Raw genomic sequence first — 15,741 nt, 5'->3', positions numbered from 1 at the left:
TGACAAGGTCATGAAAAGGAACGCTTATGCAAACCTTAACACAAACAGAAGCATTAGCATTTTTTTTAAATTTATTATATAGTTGTTCATAGTTCATTATCAACTTTTACAACTTTCTTGATTACAAACTACATTGCCATCATTAGTCCAAAAAAAAATGCAAAATTCATCATCCATTAATACAAAATTATAAATATTAACATCAATTTTCATAAAATCATTAAGAGTTATAAAATGTGTATCATTATCATCTGAAACCAGATAAAAATACTCAATACATAGAACATAAAAAAGGTCCCATAAAAATAGATTAATCCACATTAAGTATCAAAGAATCGAAAAAATTACAAGCTTGGGTGTACATATATAAACTTCTCTATGTCCTTACAGTCAATTACATTCTATGACAAGACAGGAGGCTCGCATTATGCTTTAACTTTAATACTGCCATACAAGCACTTTAAAACATCACTTTAACTTTACATTTAATTTCTTTCCTGCATGTACTTGGGAAAAATGAAATCACAAAGAGCAAAGTTCTAGTATACAAACAAACTCTAGACAAGTAATCAAAGGACTCCGACTCCCATGATCCTTGGGTCCTCTGTAGTCCTGACCTCCATCTCTCCACCTATCAGTGTCCTTCCTGGGGTATAACCACTCAGCCCCAGGTCCCTTCCTCTTTCTTTTTACTGCCATTTATGGAGATAAGTACTATTTCTACATTGTCCTGAATAGGTTTGTGTATAGCAGGTTTTCATTAGTGGTCATTATTATCATGTACAATCTGTTTCAGTAGTTACATTAGTATGATTACCTTGTGGAAAGCACTTGCAAGTGTGTCCATTTCTCCGTATCAGACCGAGCTGAGGTGATTGTGTACACAGTGCGTGCGACTCGCACCAGCATTATTGAAACTTTTGCTTATAATTCCAATTTAGCTTGATTTTTACCTTGTGGAGAGGGGAGAGGCGGAGTGGAGCCACACGCACAAGGCATCCGGCCCGCTGTCCTCGTCATACGTTTCCCACCTGCAAAAATATCAGACTTTAGGACACGGAGGTCTGAAGTCTGACGAGCTTCCCAGCATCCTACGAGTCGTTCTAACGCTCGTTCTTTCATAAAAACTTTGCAAAACGGAGCAGAACAACTTAATTCAGCAGCAGATTAAAAAAAAAAAAGACTTATTATTACGCTCTCTCACAGTGAGCAGCTTGGAAGGTGCAGAGTCTGATACTATTGACTCTGCTTCAGAGCCTCATTTAATTTGCTGACTCACCCGAGGAAGAGTGGGAGGAGGAGCCCACTGTGCAGGACACTGATCTATCCCTCAGCTTCAAGAAGGTACTCGGGGACTCGCTGACGCAAGCAGTTTCTCAAGGGGTACAACCTTTAACACAAAAGGTTGGATATGCTGGGGGCCTTCATGGCTGAGCAACAGGAACAGCTAGCAGCCAGGAAAAGACAGGCAGATAGCCCGGGAGAGGGGACGCCAGCAGGACACCGCTAGGAAGGGGTTGATAAGGTGGTGTGTAAGAAAGCCCGGAAGAGCGCAGACTCTCTGACCCCCTCGGGCACAGAAGGGTTAACTCTGTTCCCCAAAGTCATAGCGATCCCGTCGCCAGATTGAAAGAAGCCTTCCTTGCTAAAATGGCAGATCGCCAAGACAGACTCCCCGCCCCAGGGGTGGATAATTCAGGGGATTACAAAGAGGGTTATGGACCAGACAACGAAGGAGGCAAAGATGAAGACATCTGTAAGCCCATAGAGCAGAATGTTTCCGATGAAGAAAACACCGTAGATATGTTTGACCCAGAGGCCATTAGACACCCGAAGTCATCGGAGTGGGTACCATCTCCCAGAGTGGCTCTGTATATGGGCCAACATATTAGAAAGCCCCTGGATTGGGGGGGGGGGGGGGGGGGGGGAGTACAATCTCGTATCAGATCGGAATGTCCTAAACTAGAGCTGCCAGGGAAGCTTGCGGAGACGCCAGATCTCAACCCCAAAATGGTCACCAAATCCACACGACATCAGGAAGGGTGTCGACCGCGCATGGAAGGGTTGTCAGCATAAGGTCCTGGACTTGGCGGGACCACTGGCTAAAATTATGGATTTAGTCAAAAAAGCAAAAGACACCGGGGTCCCAGTAGATGCCCAGGCCTTGGGTAACTGGGCGCAGAGGAACAAAGAGGGAGGGACCTGGGGCTGAGAGTGGTTATACCCCAGGCAGGACACCGATAGGTGGAGAGATGGAGGTCAGGACTACAGAGGACCTAAGGATCATGGGAGTCGGAGTCCTTTGATTACTGGTCTAAAGTTTGTTTGTATACTAGAACTTCGATTCATTTTCCCCAAGGACATGCAGGAAAAAATGTAATGTAACGGTAAAGATGTTTTAAAGTGCTGGTATGGCAGTATTAAAGAAAAGCATAATGCTTGCCTCATTGTCTTTAACAGAATGAAGACTTCCTGAGCTGTAAGCGTGGGCAATCTTTATTGTCAGCAGATACATGCAGATAATTCATCAAAATACCTAGTCCCATCAGATTTCATAAAAGGGACAGGGATTTTACTCTGCGCAAGCCCAGATATGTTCAGCGGCACACCACACTTTAAACATGGCAATGTGGAAGGATTCTGACGGGGAATTTAAACAAAGATTCTAGAAATTAGTGGTTATGACAGAAGACCGGTACACAACGACTATACAAGTCTACATATGTCAATGTAAAAGAGCTACATGCAGTTAAAACGTGTTTGTGTGTCTAGCATAGCTTTATTTTTACAAATACGACAGTATCGCTCATTAGCTGGTAACAGCCACTGAGCAGCACCTATGGCTCTTACTGGAAGTTGATTTAACCTTGGAACCAAAATTTACGTGCCAACTATTAGCATTGGATATTAGGTTAGTGTCCTCTGGACTGACATTTAACACACATTAATACAGAGTTGTAAAGTTGGCTGGCCATTTGAAAGTGAATGGGTAAATTGTTTCAGTTTTGCCTAAAGGATATCCGGACTATATGGATTGGATCAGAGCATGCGCTTATCAGTATCAAAGTAATATAGACAATAGGATGGATACATGAGCACGCAACCTAACAAAACCATGACCTGCCCTGACGTTACCCGGCTCCTCTGGCCAGTCCTTTCCTCATTCTGTAAGGACTGTACTCATCAAGACTAGACTATGGGTACTGACGGTTGAAAGAGTGGCAAAAGGGAGACTACAGACTAGCAGCACAGTGGTCACTACAGGGAGTGTGTAAAATGCACAGGTGCTTAATGTAGTTCGTCAAATAGCCCCCTTCCTTGATACTTTCTGGTTTGGGGTGTTTTACCTACAGGGCCAGAGCAACTGTGTTTGAGAAAAGCCTCTAAATTTGCATCTGTCCTAAAACACATGCTAATGCATCAGAACCTTAGCCTACCAGCATTTACAATCCACCTCATCATTAAGTTTAGCAAAGATGGAGTAACAGTTCTAGGGAGGAAAGACGACTATGGACTAGAAGAACAGCAGTCACTATAAAGTTAACTTTCGTAAGCTCAAGTGCCATTCTAGGTCGCTAGTGCTCGCTCTGCTTTGGTGATGGCATTCAGAAGGGTACAAACATTTCTTGGATTATGCGACAGTTAGACAGGCCTTTATGAATGGAAGAAGGCACGTTTCTCCCATTAACCTGTGCTGAAAAACAAAAACGTTCAGTTGCCTAAATGACCTGAAACCTCTAAACAGAAAGGGTAAAAAATAAAATCCTACTATCTGAGATCCTAGCCACTTGAAAAGCGGTCTTCAATGACACCAACATAAGGTGCACAAAGGAGAAAGTAGGACAAAACAGCATTGAAATACCAAGAGGGATGTGGTCTTTTAAATGGTGGAAATATGTAATGGACTATAACGATTCAGATTTAGCTTGGTTTCAAATAAAAATCCTTCATAGAGAAAATCACGATCTCCTGCACAAAAATACAAGTTAAAAATCAGTAAAACATCCTTGCATTCAGAAAGCATTACTTCATACAGCAAAATACAATGAATCAAAGTAGTTGCAGATTAAATCAAAGAAGGTTGGCAAGGTCTAAAGCATGCACATTTGAGCACAGGGTTTAATGTCCTCGCCCTAATGGCAGCATAAACCAGGCAAGGGAAAAAAAAGAAACAACAAAGTGCATTAAATGTTCCATAATATCGGATCCTTAATATCAGAGTGGCATGAAGAGTTAACCGGAACTGAAAACATACCAGGGAATTAAGCGGCAATGTATTCAACCTAAATTATGTGAAGGTGTGCATATTCATGACCCAGTTTAATTAAATTCTGGCCCTGCCACATTAGTAGGAGCGTGCAGTAGATTTAGTGAGCGCACAGGATTCTCTTCTGTAAGAGTACAACTCTGTAAATGAGACTCACAATTATGTAGGATTAATTGTCTGATCATTCGGAATGTGAAGTAATTTCAGTCCAAAGTCAAAGATTGTCCATCAAAAATAATATGGGAATTTGGTGATTTACATACTGCGCACCAGAAGTGTCAAAACATTCTAAGTTAACGTGGCAGAAGTCTTGGTCCAGACACAGCGCCCAAGGAAGAGAGGCTTCATTTCTAGGCAAGCACCCACAAACTTGAAATGACTAATCTGAGTCTACGTTCTCCTTATAACTCTCCACAGAACGCAATGAGCAAACAGTCTTCTCAGTGAGCGTTCCGCCCTGTTTGCCGATGGAAAATATTGATATAATGCAGTCCGTAAAGATTAAAATCCTAGACCCACAAAGAGGCAGGCTTTCACTGTCAGAAAGACAGCATTCAATTGCAGGACATTTCCAAGGCTGTTATAAACACATGCAAAGACTTAACTCTGTCAATGAGCCAAAGAGGTCTACATACAGAAGTGCAAGTCACAAACATTTGAGTGTCCTCCTGGAGAGTGGGCATACCCGCACCAATGCAAATGAACTGACACCTTCTCAATCTGGTGCTATACCATCTTCAGGTCGTCTAGGGACACCTTCTTTGCAATGTTCAGGCCAAAATGAAATTAAGACTACTTATCCTTTGGCAAGAACATACACAATCGCCAATAGCCCCCATTCGGATTTCACCTGGCCAACTATGCCATTAGCCTGGCAGAGAAAAAACAGAAGTTGCAACTTTTCGTCAAGCTGTCCAACCATCTACCTTTAGAATCCTTGCAGAAAAGGAAGACAGAAGTATGATCTCTCCTTCACTCTTATCACTATATGAAAAAATACATTTAAAAAAGTCCATAAGAGAATCGGTTCTCTACAGGTCAGATTCTGGTGCTTGCTACCGCTATTCCACCTGCAGTGGGAGCCACTGGAGAGCATGGAATGCAAAATTACCTAACATAACACTGGTATCGGAGGATTAGAGAACAAAATAGCAATTTACGTTCTACATTGACAATGACTTCAATTTGAGGTAGATGTTCAGCTGCAAAGCTAAGCGCTCAGAGTTGCTTGTAGGAGGCTAGAGTACCATGCAGTCTTGAAGGGGCAGTGTTCTACTTTCATTTCGTACTACAGGCCACTTGTCCCACAGATTTTCATTGCTAAAGTGGGGATAAAATCGATTTTAAAACCAACTCAAACAGGCTTACTGGATGCAAGTCTAAATTTAAAAAAGTAAGTTCAAGAGTAAGCCAGATAGCCTTTCTACCTTTTTAAATTGGCTATGCATGAATAGTTATCTTCGGTAAACAGTTTAGATAGGCAAAGCTATTCAGTGTTTATGAATAAATCATAACATTTTATGAAGTATAGAATGACTAAATCGAGATTTTTTTAACTGAATCGGGTTACAGTCAACCACAAAGTCAGTTTAGGGAGTGCTGGTATTATTACAACTGGCTGAGTGGGCTAGGGTATTGTTGTAGGGTGAGTATTTTCGCAAGGAAGGATAAACGCCCTGGTACCTTGCAGTAAGTGATCGTCCGCTCTTTGTAACAGTACAAAGCTTTGCTGCAGTGAACAAATGAGGTTCCAAAAGATCATAAGGTCCAAATGTGGAATAGCTTTATATAGCTCTGCATGCTATTGGAGCAGCTAAGAGATACAGGAAGCAAGGCATTAAAGCTTGGGTATGGCGAGACTGGTCCGATGCGAGCCAGTGTCAGAAGGAGGCAACTCTACTACCCACTACCTACATATCCAGCCTCTAGCACAGAGACATGAATTGGTAAGAGGAGCCCAGTACAGGTGGTGTGCCAGGATGTAGAGGAGTTAATGCATTGTAGTTTTTTTTAAATAACTTTATTTTACTTTAGCATACAACAAAATGGCTTGTGAGTCATACGATCCATACTATCATTGCTAACAGTAAAATATCAAAAATATACAATAGGAACAGAAGAAAGGATTTGATGGACCACAGAATCAGTTAATGCAGTGTACCACTTCAAAAGAACCAGATGACATCTTTTCAGTGTAGACGGAAAGTCCCATTGTAGCTGTCTGGTGCAGGGCGCCCGTGATTTGTGCGGATATCTACACAGATTTACTAGCCTTTTCTTTACAGGACCCAACCCAAATAGGAGGTCTCAGTCATGAACTTTGTATGCACCCCCTCACCCTTTGAAGTACTTTCGGCTGCAGGGTCAGGGTACACAAACTATTAGGAATGTTTCACCACACAATGACTGCGCCACACAGGATTCAATTTGAATTGTCACTTAGACATGTATTTATATGATAATCGTATTAACCCTCACCTCAAAGACTACATCAGTGACAAACCAAAGATTACATATTGCAAAGCAAAAACGTTGAAAATGATTGAGCCCGTCATTGCGTCCAGAAGTAAATCCTGAACCAACCAGAACTTGGCTGGACACAAGGGTGATCTTTATCTATAAACCAAGGAGGTAGGGGTACTGGTTCCTCCACAAATCACCTCACTGACGTGACACGGCCTAAAGGCAATAAATAAAAAGGTCGCCAACAGAAGAAGTTTGCACCCAAAACTAACCCCAAACAAAATGTCACTGTACACAAAGTATCGTTTCCTTCTGAGAAAGGGGACTTGCATGCAGCAAGCTTTCGGGGCTCCACTAGATGGTGGCAGTCTTTGTGTAAGTCAAGAGGGTGCATCCTGATCTACCCAGAGGGTGGTCACACTTGCAAATTCCAGTAAAGAGTTGAAAATCCAGACATGCATCCTATGTGAGAGCAAACAGAATAAAAGATTGACGATATATGGCCATGGTTTCTGCATTCATATTGTGCATAACTCAACTTCACCTATAAAAGGTAAGTAGTACACTTGGTATAGATACAACAATTTGCAGTGTCCAAAGGACAACAGAAATAGTACAGTATTACTTGCAAACACGAACCTGAAAAACAGTAGAAGTCTTAATGTGGTAAATAATGAAGTGGTTGAGCACAATACTGCTTTAAAAATATAAAAAACAAATAAGACTTGAACCAGAGTCTTAAAGACATCCATCTCTACTCCCTATTCACATCACGCAAGTCTGAGGTAAGTACTTTGAATTGTTCTTACAGAATTTGTAGTTCAGAACTTTTCCATAGATCACAGGAAAAAGGCAAGAGTACAATCTGTGGTTATGGTTACACCATAGTTTAGTATGGATAGGTCTCTGTTGAAGTAAGGAATCCACCCAGTTGGGAAGTCTAGGGGGCTCTACAGACTATTCTAATCAAGGTTTCACTGCTAAAGGCTCAAAAAGGATGGCGGCATGGAAGGTACACGAGCCCTAAGGAGAATGTGCCTAGTGATGGATTGCAGGTCAGAAGACCAAGGAAGGGCTACACATACTGTTGGGCTGCTGCAGAGAAGGCACAAAGGTCACGGGTGCACAATTAGATTTTCGGGTTGGGATGGGGTACAACTGTCATCTGTTCTGGTCTCACTCACGGATGACAGACAGCACTCCCACCGTCAGCAACCAACAGGGGCTCAACAGTTGCAGCTGTCAGTGAGAGCAGTCTCTGGAGCAACACAGCAAGAGTCGTCATGTCAGGAAACACAGGAGGAACAATGGCCTGCGCTCCAACAGAAAATTCCACCCAACAGACAAAACCAGCAGTAAAGTGATGAGGGCAGATGTCCCACTGAGATATCGCCCAGTAAACTGAACAGCAAGGAAGACCCATTGATATCCAGGCCCAACAGGAGCACCATCACAAGATGCAGTGACCTCTCCGGACTAGAGCATATCTAGGAGCCCACAAGCTTCAAGAGGCCACTAAAATGACTTACAGATCGATGAACCAGCTGCCCATGATGTTTTGAGGGAATCATTTAACTAGGCTTCCCCTAGTTAAGAGGGTAGCTTTCAGGAAGTTGGCTTTGGCAGCTCTGTTGGTTACTCATAGCCGCTTCAAAATCCGGTTCCAGTGTTCAACTAAGGAATTGCTCCAAAATCTCCACAGATATACAAAAGGCTGAGCTGCACATTAACCCAGCCAAGCTACATTTAAAGCTTGCAGCATTCAAAGTTTTAGTGGCTGCTCAATCCTGGATGGGCTCCCAAACTCCACCCATGACGATAGTCAGGATTTGGATGAGGATTATCTCGCGAGAGTAGCTCAGGGGCAACGCGCTCGCCTTGGAAGCAAGACGTGGAGCAACACAGGTTCGATCCCCGGGTCCGCACTTTGAAACCTAGCACGCTATAAATAACCAATTATAATTAGGCTCTCCAACACATCGGACCCAACTCAAACCAGTGACCATTCACAACGTTTCTCCTTCGTGTGCGCAACACAGAATCTTACGAAAAGAGGATGGATGACCATATAGCCATGCCTACAGCAAACAGGAGAGAAGGCAGCCAACAAATCCAGTGGTTCTAAGGACGGGGTGTAATGGAGGTAGCCCTATTGGATATCATAGACACAAATGGCAAAACTGTTGTAAAAATAAAGGTGTACAGTAGTGCACCATGTGGAAAGGGTTATACTACCACCAGCCTCTCCTGAACTACACATGCTAACCATCCCAAATCCTCTGCTACCGATGCACCCTACTTATAACTGCCCCCCCGCCCAACAGCCCAGATGTGTTTTACAGCACTCTGTAGAATCCCAGCTTGATTCTCACTTTTTAAAACCCATACATATATAAATAAAATGGAACAGCTGTCAAAATTAAGAGGTGCCAGGCCGTTCTGGCTGACCGTAAACAGTGAACATGTGCATGTTCAGTGACTGGCTGCACACAACTGGTTCAAACCGCTTTGAAGCAACATTTGTACCACAAGTAGTGGACAGGCCATCAGCTGGGAATAGGAGAGATTGGCCAATTGTGTATTGCAATAGCCACACATTATCAGACAAACAAATGTACCTAAAAGGAAAGCATAACAATTTTAATGTAAAGAGAAAATGTTAAGGAGCTGGAAGTGGTCTTTGCACAGCTAGCTACCAACGATCCATGTCACTTTGAAAGATTTGTTACATTTCACATTGTACAGCTGTTATTTTCCCAAAAGACAGTAAATACGCCAAGACGTTGAATAAGGGCCTCTTTAAAAATACAGCATAAGAAATTCAAACACAAAGCATGAAATAGAATACAAACTGTCACTTTGGTTTGAAATCAAATGCATGGACAAACTAAATGCATTTATCTGACAAACAAAGCTTGCTGCGCTTCACACTGCTAGATTCCAAGAAAGAAAATTAATCCATTGAGTAAGAATAACATCGAGAAGTTAAATTATTCAAATGCATAGTCAGCCATGTAGCCGCTTTCAAAGGAAAGGGACTACGTATAACTCATGGTCCTTCACCCAAAACTGGTCAAATAATGGAGTAAAAGTCAACGACTTGAAGACGGTCTTCAAAATGCACAAGTCAAGAAGGATGCGTGTTCAACAGGACAGTCTATTTTACCAAACCAATAAAGGTTTTTCAAATATCAATTATGTGCTTATCACTTGAACATTTTATTTTTTGAGCCGTTTCCCAACCTATTCTTGCCACTTTGTAGTTAACAAGGTCTAACCCAAAGATGAACCCAAAAAAGCAAAATAAGTCTCACAAAAAAAAAAAAAAAAAAAATGTCTTACCTGGTGCTTTAAAAATGAAATAAAAATAATTATCAATGAAATAAAATAGTGTATACTCTTTGTGACTTCTGGCCCATTACAGGGTATCCTGGAACAGCAAAAACTTAAAATCGCTTAACCCAATTAGTGAACTGAGTGCGAGACGTTTCTTCACTACAAATAAAGAGAAAAGGAAAATGTTAAGTGATTGATACTAAGGATTATTCCATGTGCAAAAAAAGGCATCAGTACTGGCTACCATAATAGTACATAATAGTCTGGATTATTATCCCTCCAGGTACTGTCTGCATTAGAGTGAATACAGTTAAGTACAAAAGGTTATTCGTTGTAACAACTTCTCCAGCATTAGCATCTATTAGAGAGTTCAATGCTTGTTTGAATTTTCTGACAAGTGGGAGTCATCTGCAAAAATAGTTAGGTGCATAAAGACCACTACAGATATACCAATACAATAGTGATTATAATTTCTTTTTGTTTATTTTTGTTAAAGCTAAGTAGCCTACATTTTTACCACTCTGTCCAAGCCCAAACAGAACTCAGTTTCCAACCTTCAACTCTCAGATTCTGGCCACTTAACATGGTGAGGTCCTCAAACTGAAAGGGAAGGTTGCATGTTAATATATAAAATATTGCAAATGCTGGACAACTATGTCTACAGGTACGTGTTTTCTCCAGCAATATATCACTGTAGCTTCACATACTAACAAGGAATAACTGGGAGACAATGTGTGGTCTGTATGTGTGGCCTCATGTTGGGAGGGTCTTACATTCAGCTAAGCGAACGGTGTGGTGTATTTATTATAATTGAAAGGTTGCCTAATACATCCTCCAAAAGGTGATTTCCCTTGTTTGATCAGAGGTTGTATAACACAGGCCCCACATTGAGATTCATTAATCTCCAAGCATACTGCCCAAACATCAAGGAACTGAATGCAGAATAAATCAGGTCTGTGATAAGTTCACACATTTTAAAGGTCTGGTTTTCACCCACAAGTACATATTTAAAGTGACACAGTCCTTAGCTTATGAGGCCTGATGCTTTTTACAGAATATGTGCATACCTTCAACACCAACTTGCAACTTCATTTGGTGGAAAAAGTATAGCTAATGCAGCGGAGGGAAGGGTGAATAGCTGCAGATGACCACGGACAGGTGTATTGGTCTCTGCAGACCAAAGCAAAGAAAGTTAGCCAGAGGTGGGTGTAAAATCCTAAATGACCACTTAAAATACAGATTAAACTTTGCTCCGTATCATAGGGTGCTCCCACCACTTCCCGTACCCTGTCCCCACCCCTTCTCTTCCTCCTCTCCGCAAGACATGGCGACGCATTTCAGTTTGGAAAACTCCCTCTCGCCCTTACCTTGCCTCTCCTCCAAAATTCTTGAATATGCCATCTGCTCCAAACTTTCTCTCTTGATCATCACTCCCTTCCAATCTGGCTTCTGTCCTCTACACTCCGAGTCAGCTTTACTTGCTGTAACAGATTCTCTTCTCTGTGCACGCCACTCTAAGCTATCGTCTATTCTCATTCTGTTGGACCTTTCTGGTGCATTTAACACTGGATCATTCCCTTTTCTCGTCTTTTCCTCTTTTGGTATCATGGGTTCTGCTCTAAAATGGTTTCGATCCCATCTCGCAGATCGCTCTCTTTCCAATTCCTGGTCTGGTAACCTTTCCTCTCCTGCTCCCCTTCAATATGGCGTCCCCCAAGGCTGTCCTGGGCCAGTTTTGTTCCATTTTATACACTGCCCCAATTGCTCACATTATTAAACCTTTTGATCTTTCCCATCACTTTTATGCAGACACCCAGATTTTTCTCTCGCTCACTTATCCGACTATCCACAATAACATCTTATTTGTTCAATCCTGGATCCATTTGCAATTTCTTCACCTTAATCCGTAAAAAACTCAAATCATCTTCCTCCATATCTTCTACCTCACTTTTGTCCATCTCCTCCCCCCCACACCTCTTTGCATCCAGCTTTCCACCTCAACTTGTAATTTGGGAGTAATATTTGACACCAATCTTTCCTTTGCCTCCCATATCTCGGCTACTGCCCGGACCCGTCGCTTCCAGCGCAGAGAAAATTCCATCTCTTGTTCGACTTTTCACGCAACCAAGCTCCCTTCTCTCAATTATTGCTGTTTGTTTCCAATGCTCTAAGCTAAATTTCCTGGTATGTACCCACAGGCTGGCTCCCTCTGATTTCATTTTTATTCTCCTGCTTGTTCTCAATCTCTTCCTTTTGGATGTCCCTAAACCCTCTGGCCCACCTCCAAATTGCATTCATTTTCTCTACTGGCACCCAAAAATTAACTCATAACCCGCTTCTTTTCGCTATTCTCCCTCTTTTGCACTCTTGCACCTCTATTGAACCGCATCTTTTGGCATCATCTTAACTGGCATTGTAACTGTATCTTTGTTTCTATATTGTATTTTTGTTAATTGAGCAGTGCTTTGGCGAAAATGCTTTTTAAATTCAACGGAATCAAAGTAGAAAGGCCCGCACGCCACGCTTGAAGCAAGCAGGGTGAAATGGAGGACATTAAACTTTACTGATCAGCTACTCGGCTTGTGCCGACTTGGCATCAAGGTAAAGACAGCATTTCCAGCCCTTTGAAGGACATCCACGTTTTTGCTTTGCAGATTTCATGCAACACCGAATTTATTAGAATGCATTGCACTGCATTCTGATGGAACATAACACCTCCTAATATTTTTTGCAGTGCAGGTTTGGTATTTAAATATATGGTTGTCGCGACTAACCGGAAAGTTGAGTTCATGCACCAAAAATAAAAAAAAAATCAAAATTTACATTTTTACATTTATTCTGACATTAGAATGCACTTTGGTGTAATTCAAGCCATTAATATTTTCGTCATTCAAGGAATACATTAATTATTATTGAACAAATTCTAAGCCTGGGTCAAGACCTCGGAGAGCATGGACCCCTTTCAATCAGGTTTTGTTAAGAACTTGGGAACCTCAGCAAACATCATTCTTTTATGCACATTAAAAGTGAAAATAAGAGGGTAGTACGAGAGAGTGTTCCTGGTTTTTGTAGACCTAGTCCAGGCGTTTGACCGGGTCAACCAGGAATTAAGGGCAAAGTTGACAAACTGGAAGTGCCCCAAAACAATTTTGAATCTCAAAGAGATGTACACCAGAACATCAATGAGAGTACGACTCAGTGGTGCAGGACACCTTTCCGACGAAATCGCGACCACCAGAGGGGTTAAACAAGTATAACTCATACAAGGGCAATTTCATGGTCAAAGAAAGAACTAGAAGATATTTTCCGCCAAAGTTTGGAAACAAGAAAGTCAGCCGCCTACTATACGCGGATGACATTTCACTATATTAGACCGCGATTGGTCTTCAGCAAAAATTAGACTGCCTGCTTGCATACCTGAAGGAAAACGATTTAGAACTCAAAGGCAAAACAAAAATCATGATTCTTGAGAAATCATCCAAGCGCAATGAAAAACTTCAGTGGTACATTGCGGGAGAACTAGAGAAAGTTAAGACTTTCAAATACCTGGGCATAACACTAAATGGCAGCCGTCTGGAATCAGCAATGCAGGAAACGCTCTGCGCCAAAACCAAGAGCCTAAAATCACAAACAAAGGTAATGGACAAAAAAAGTGGGCGCTTCTCTTTGAAGCCAGCCAGCCAGCAATCAATTTTTACAAAGCCCAAGTGATACCAGCAATCTCCTACGGAGTAGAGGCAATGCCCTCTATTCCTGAAAAGATCTGGATAAAACTTCAGGGATATTACTAGTGGAAAGTGTTAAACTTGCCTCCCTCTACCCCAGTGGCCTCCATCATGAGAAAGCTGAGCCTGGTGTCTCTCAAAGCCACGGTTGACTTAAACGGCTTGATGTTACTCAGAAAGGATTCAAGCTGCTCCCCGACCAAACATTTGAGATCATTCTTTCTGAAATGGAAAGTGGTAAAAACAAAATGCTGTCCCAATGGGCAAAAAACAACTCCACATTATTGCAAGAGATTGGAAGTACGGAGGAGAAACTTGAAAATAAATCAACGACAACAAACTAACTAAAAGAGTGGGATTGGATCCAAACACTGGAAGGAAGCAGCCTCCAAGAACAAGCGAACCATGCAATGCACGAAAAGTGAATGTAACTCTGCAATATCTGTCAAAATTTCCAAATAGGAAGCTTAGAACAACGTTCTTGAGAGCATGCCTGAACTTACTGAAAAGAAATGAGATCTTGGCGGTGAGGAAGGTCGAAGCACAACTGTCAACACTGATAATAAGGACAAAGTGGAAACGATACGACACCTGCTGCTGTCATGCCCGGGAACAACTACAAAGAGACTCAAATACATGGGATACCCATTCAAGGATTTACAGAACTATGAAGAGGAGATCTGGTGGAGCCGTTTGATGAATGGCAAAAGTACAAAATTTGTTATCGCCGTTGCAATTTCTTCAGAATATAGGTTTGGAGTCGGCTCAGGAAACCTAACTCTAAATTTGTAAAACGGTTGACAAGCCTCTCAAACGACAGGTTTGGAAGAGACAGACATATTTGAAGATATAAGAAATCTTATTCTTTTACAAACTTCATATTCCAAAACTTTAAGATTGAGAGGGGAGTTTTTCTTCTTGCAAAAATTGTAAATGCAATTGAGTCAAGTAAATAAATTAAACAAATTACGTTTATTCAAGCCATGGTATTGTGCGATGACACTTTACTAATGCTTAGGTTATCACACTGTTGAAAATGGTAAAGGGTAACTGTAAGCACTGTAAAATTAATGAACATTAGCTTTTTATCTGGTCATTTGTGTGCACACAGTTACAGTGTGCTTGCCTTTCAGAAAAAAGAAACAGTTTGCTTTCCACGTACGCATGTATTCAAGCCTAAGAAGTGAAAATAGCCCAGGTAGCAGCTGCATTAGCAGTAAACCCTGACTCCTTGTTTGCATTTAGCCTGGTGAATTAATACCCGTCATGATGCAATTTAACCCCAAACAGTATAAAAGCCGTTTGTTCCCAGAATAACTGGAGAGGCGCAACCCAAGCCAGTTGCTTCGTCCGAGCCCCACTTCTGCGTATTAATAAAATATCATGTGAAGCCTTAAAATCTTCTGTGCTGGTGCCTCATTCTGCTGGTTATGGGCACAGGTGGGTTATATGAGAACTATTGCCCAAAAATTGGCTACCCCAGATGGGACCTTGTCGCGGTTAAGATCCAGTTGGACTGTTGTGCCACGGTCGAAGAGTTGGCACCGGACGTGAGGTGGTCATGGAGCGCACTGCGGGAGGTGGACAGAGGTTTCCTGCAGCCACAATTTTCGGCACAACGGGTCTCTTGGACACGTTGATCTTTGCGACAGTTGCACAGAAGACTGCTTAAAAAGAAAATGCAACACCGTTTCATGCACAAAATGTGATTTCATGCAGAATGAGGTTTTGCGGTCTGATGTTATGAATATGTACAGTTGTATTTTCTGTGGGAGCATTGTGTTAAATGAGCAATAGAGAAATACACCTCGTGTACACAAGTTTACACCATGGGATCGATGACTCATGAAATGAGCGTGTAGTTTGTATTGATTGTGGGAGCACTGTCTTAAGTGGGCCATTATCAATGCAACCTTGTGATCACAATAAACAGTGAAAGAAATGGGAAAT

At 41.8% G+C, this 15,741-nt stretch overlaps 1 protein-coding gene across 10 annotated transcripts in view; it reads right to left on the bottom strand.

The window, feature by feature from the left end:
* Positions 1-15,741, bottom strand: part of PPP6R3 (protein phosphatase 6 regulatory subunit 3) — a 2,530,957-nt gene that overhangs the window by 2,378,770 nt on the left and 136,446 nt on the right. For 4 of the 10 annotated variants that reach the window (XM_069624114.1, XM_069624109.1, XM_069624112.1 and 1 more), the window contains exon 3: positions 10,073-10,225. The exons of 5 other annotated variants lie outside the window; for them this stretch is intronic. The gene's annotated coding sequence lies outside the window, so the exon portion shown is untranslated. Of the gene's footprint in view, positions 1-10,072; positions 10,226-15,741 lie in introns of those variants that run through there. One more of the 10 variants, XM_069624107.1, reaches the window with a different exon arrangement.

Source organism: Ambystoma mexicanum, chromosome 11, assembly GCF_040938575.1.
Source record: "Ambystoma mexicanum isolate Mex_15411 chromosome 11, UKY_AmexF1_1, whole genome shotgun sequence".
NCBI classification, from domain to species: Eukaryota; Metazoa; Chordata; class Amphibia; order Caudata; family Ambystomatidae; genus Ambystoma; species Ambystoma mexicanum.
Note: the sequence above shows the minus strand (reverse complement) of the source record. Positions and strands in the feature narration are given on the sequence as shown.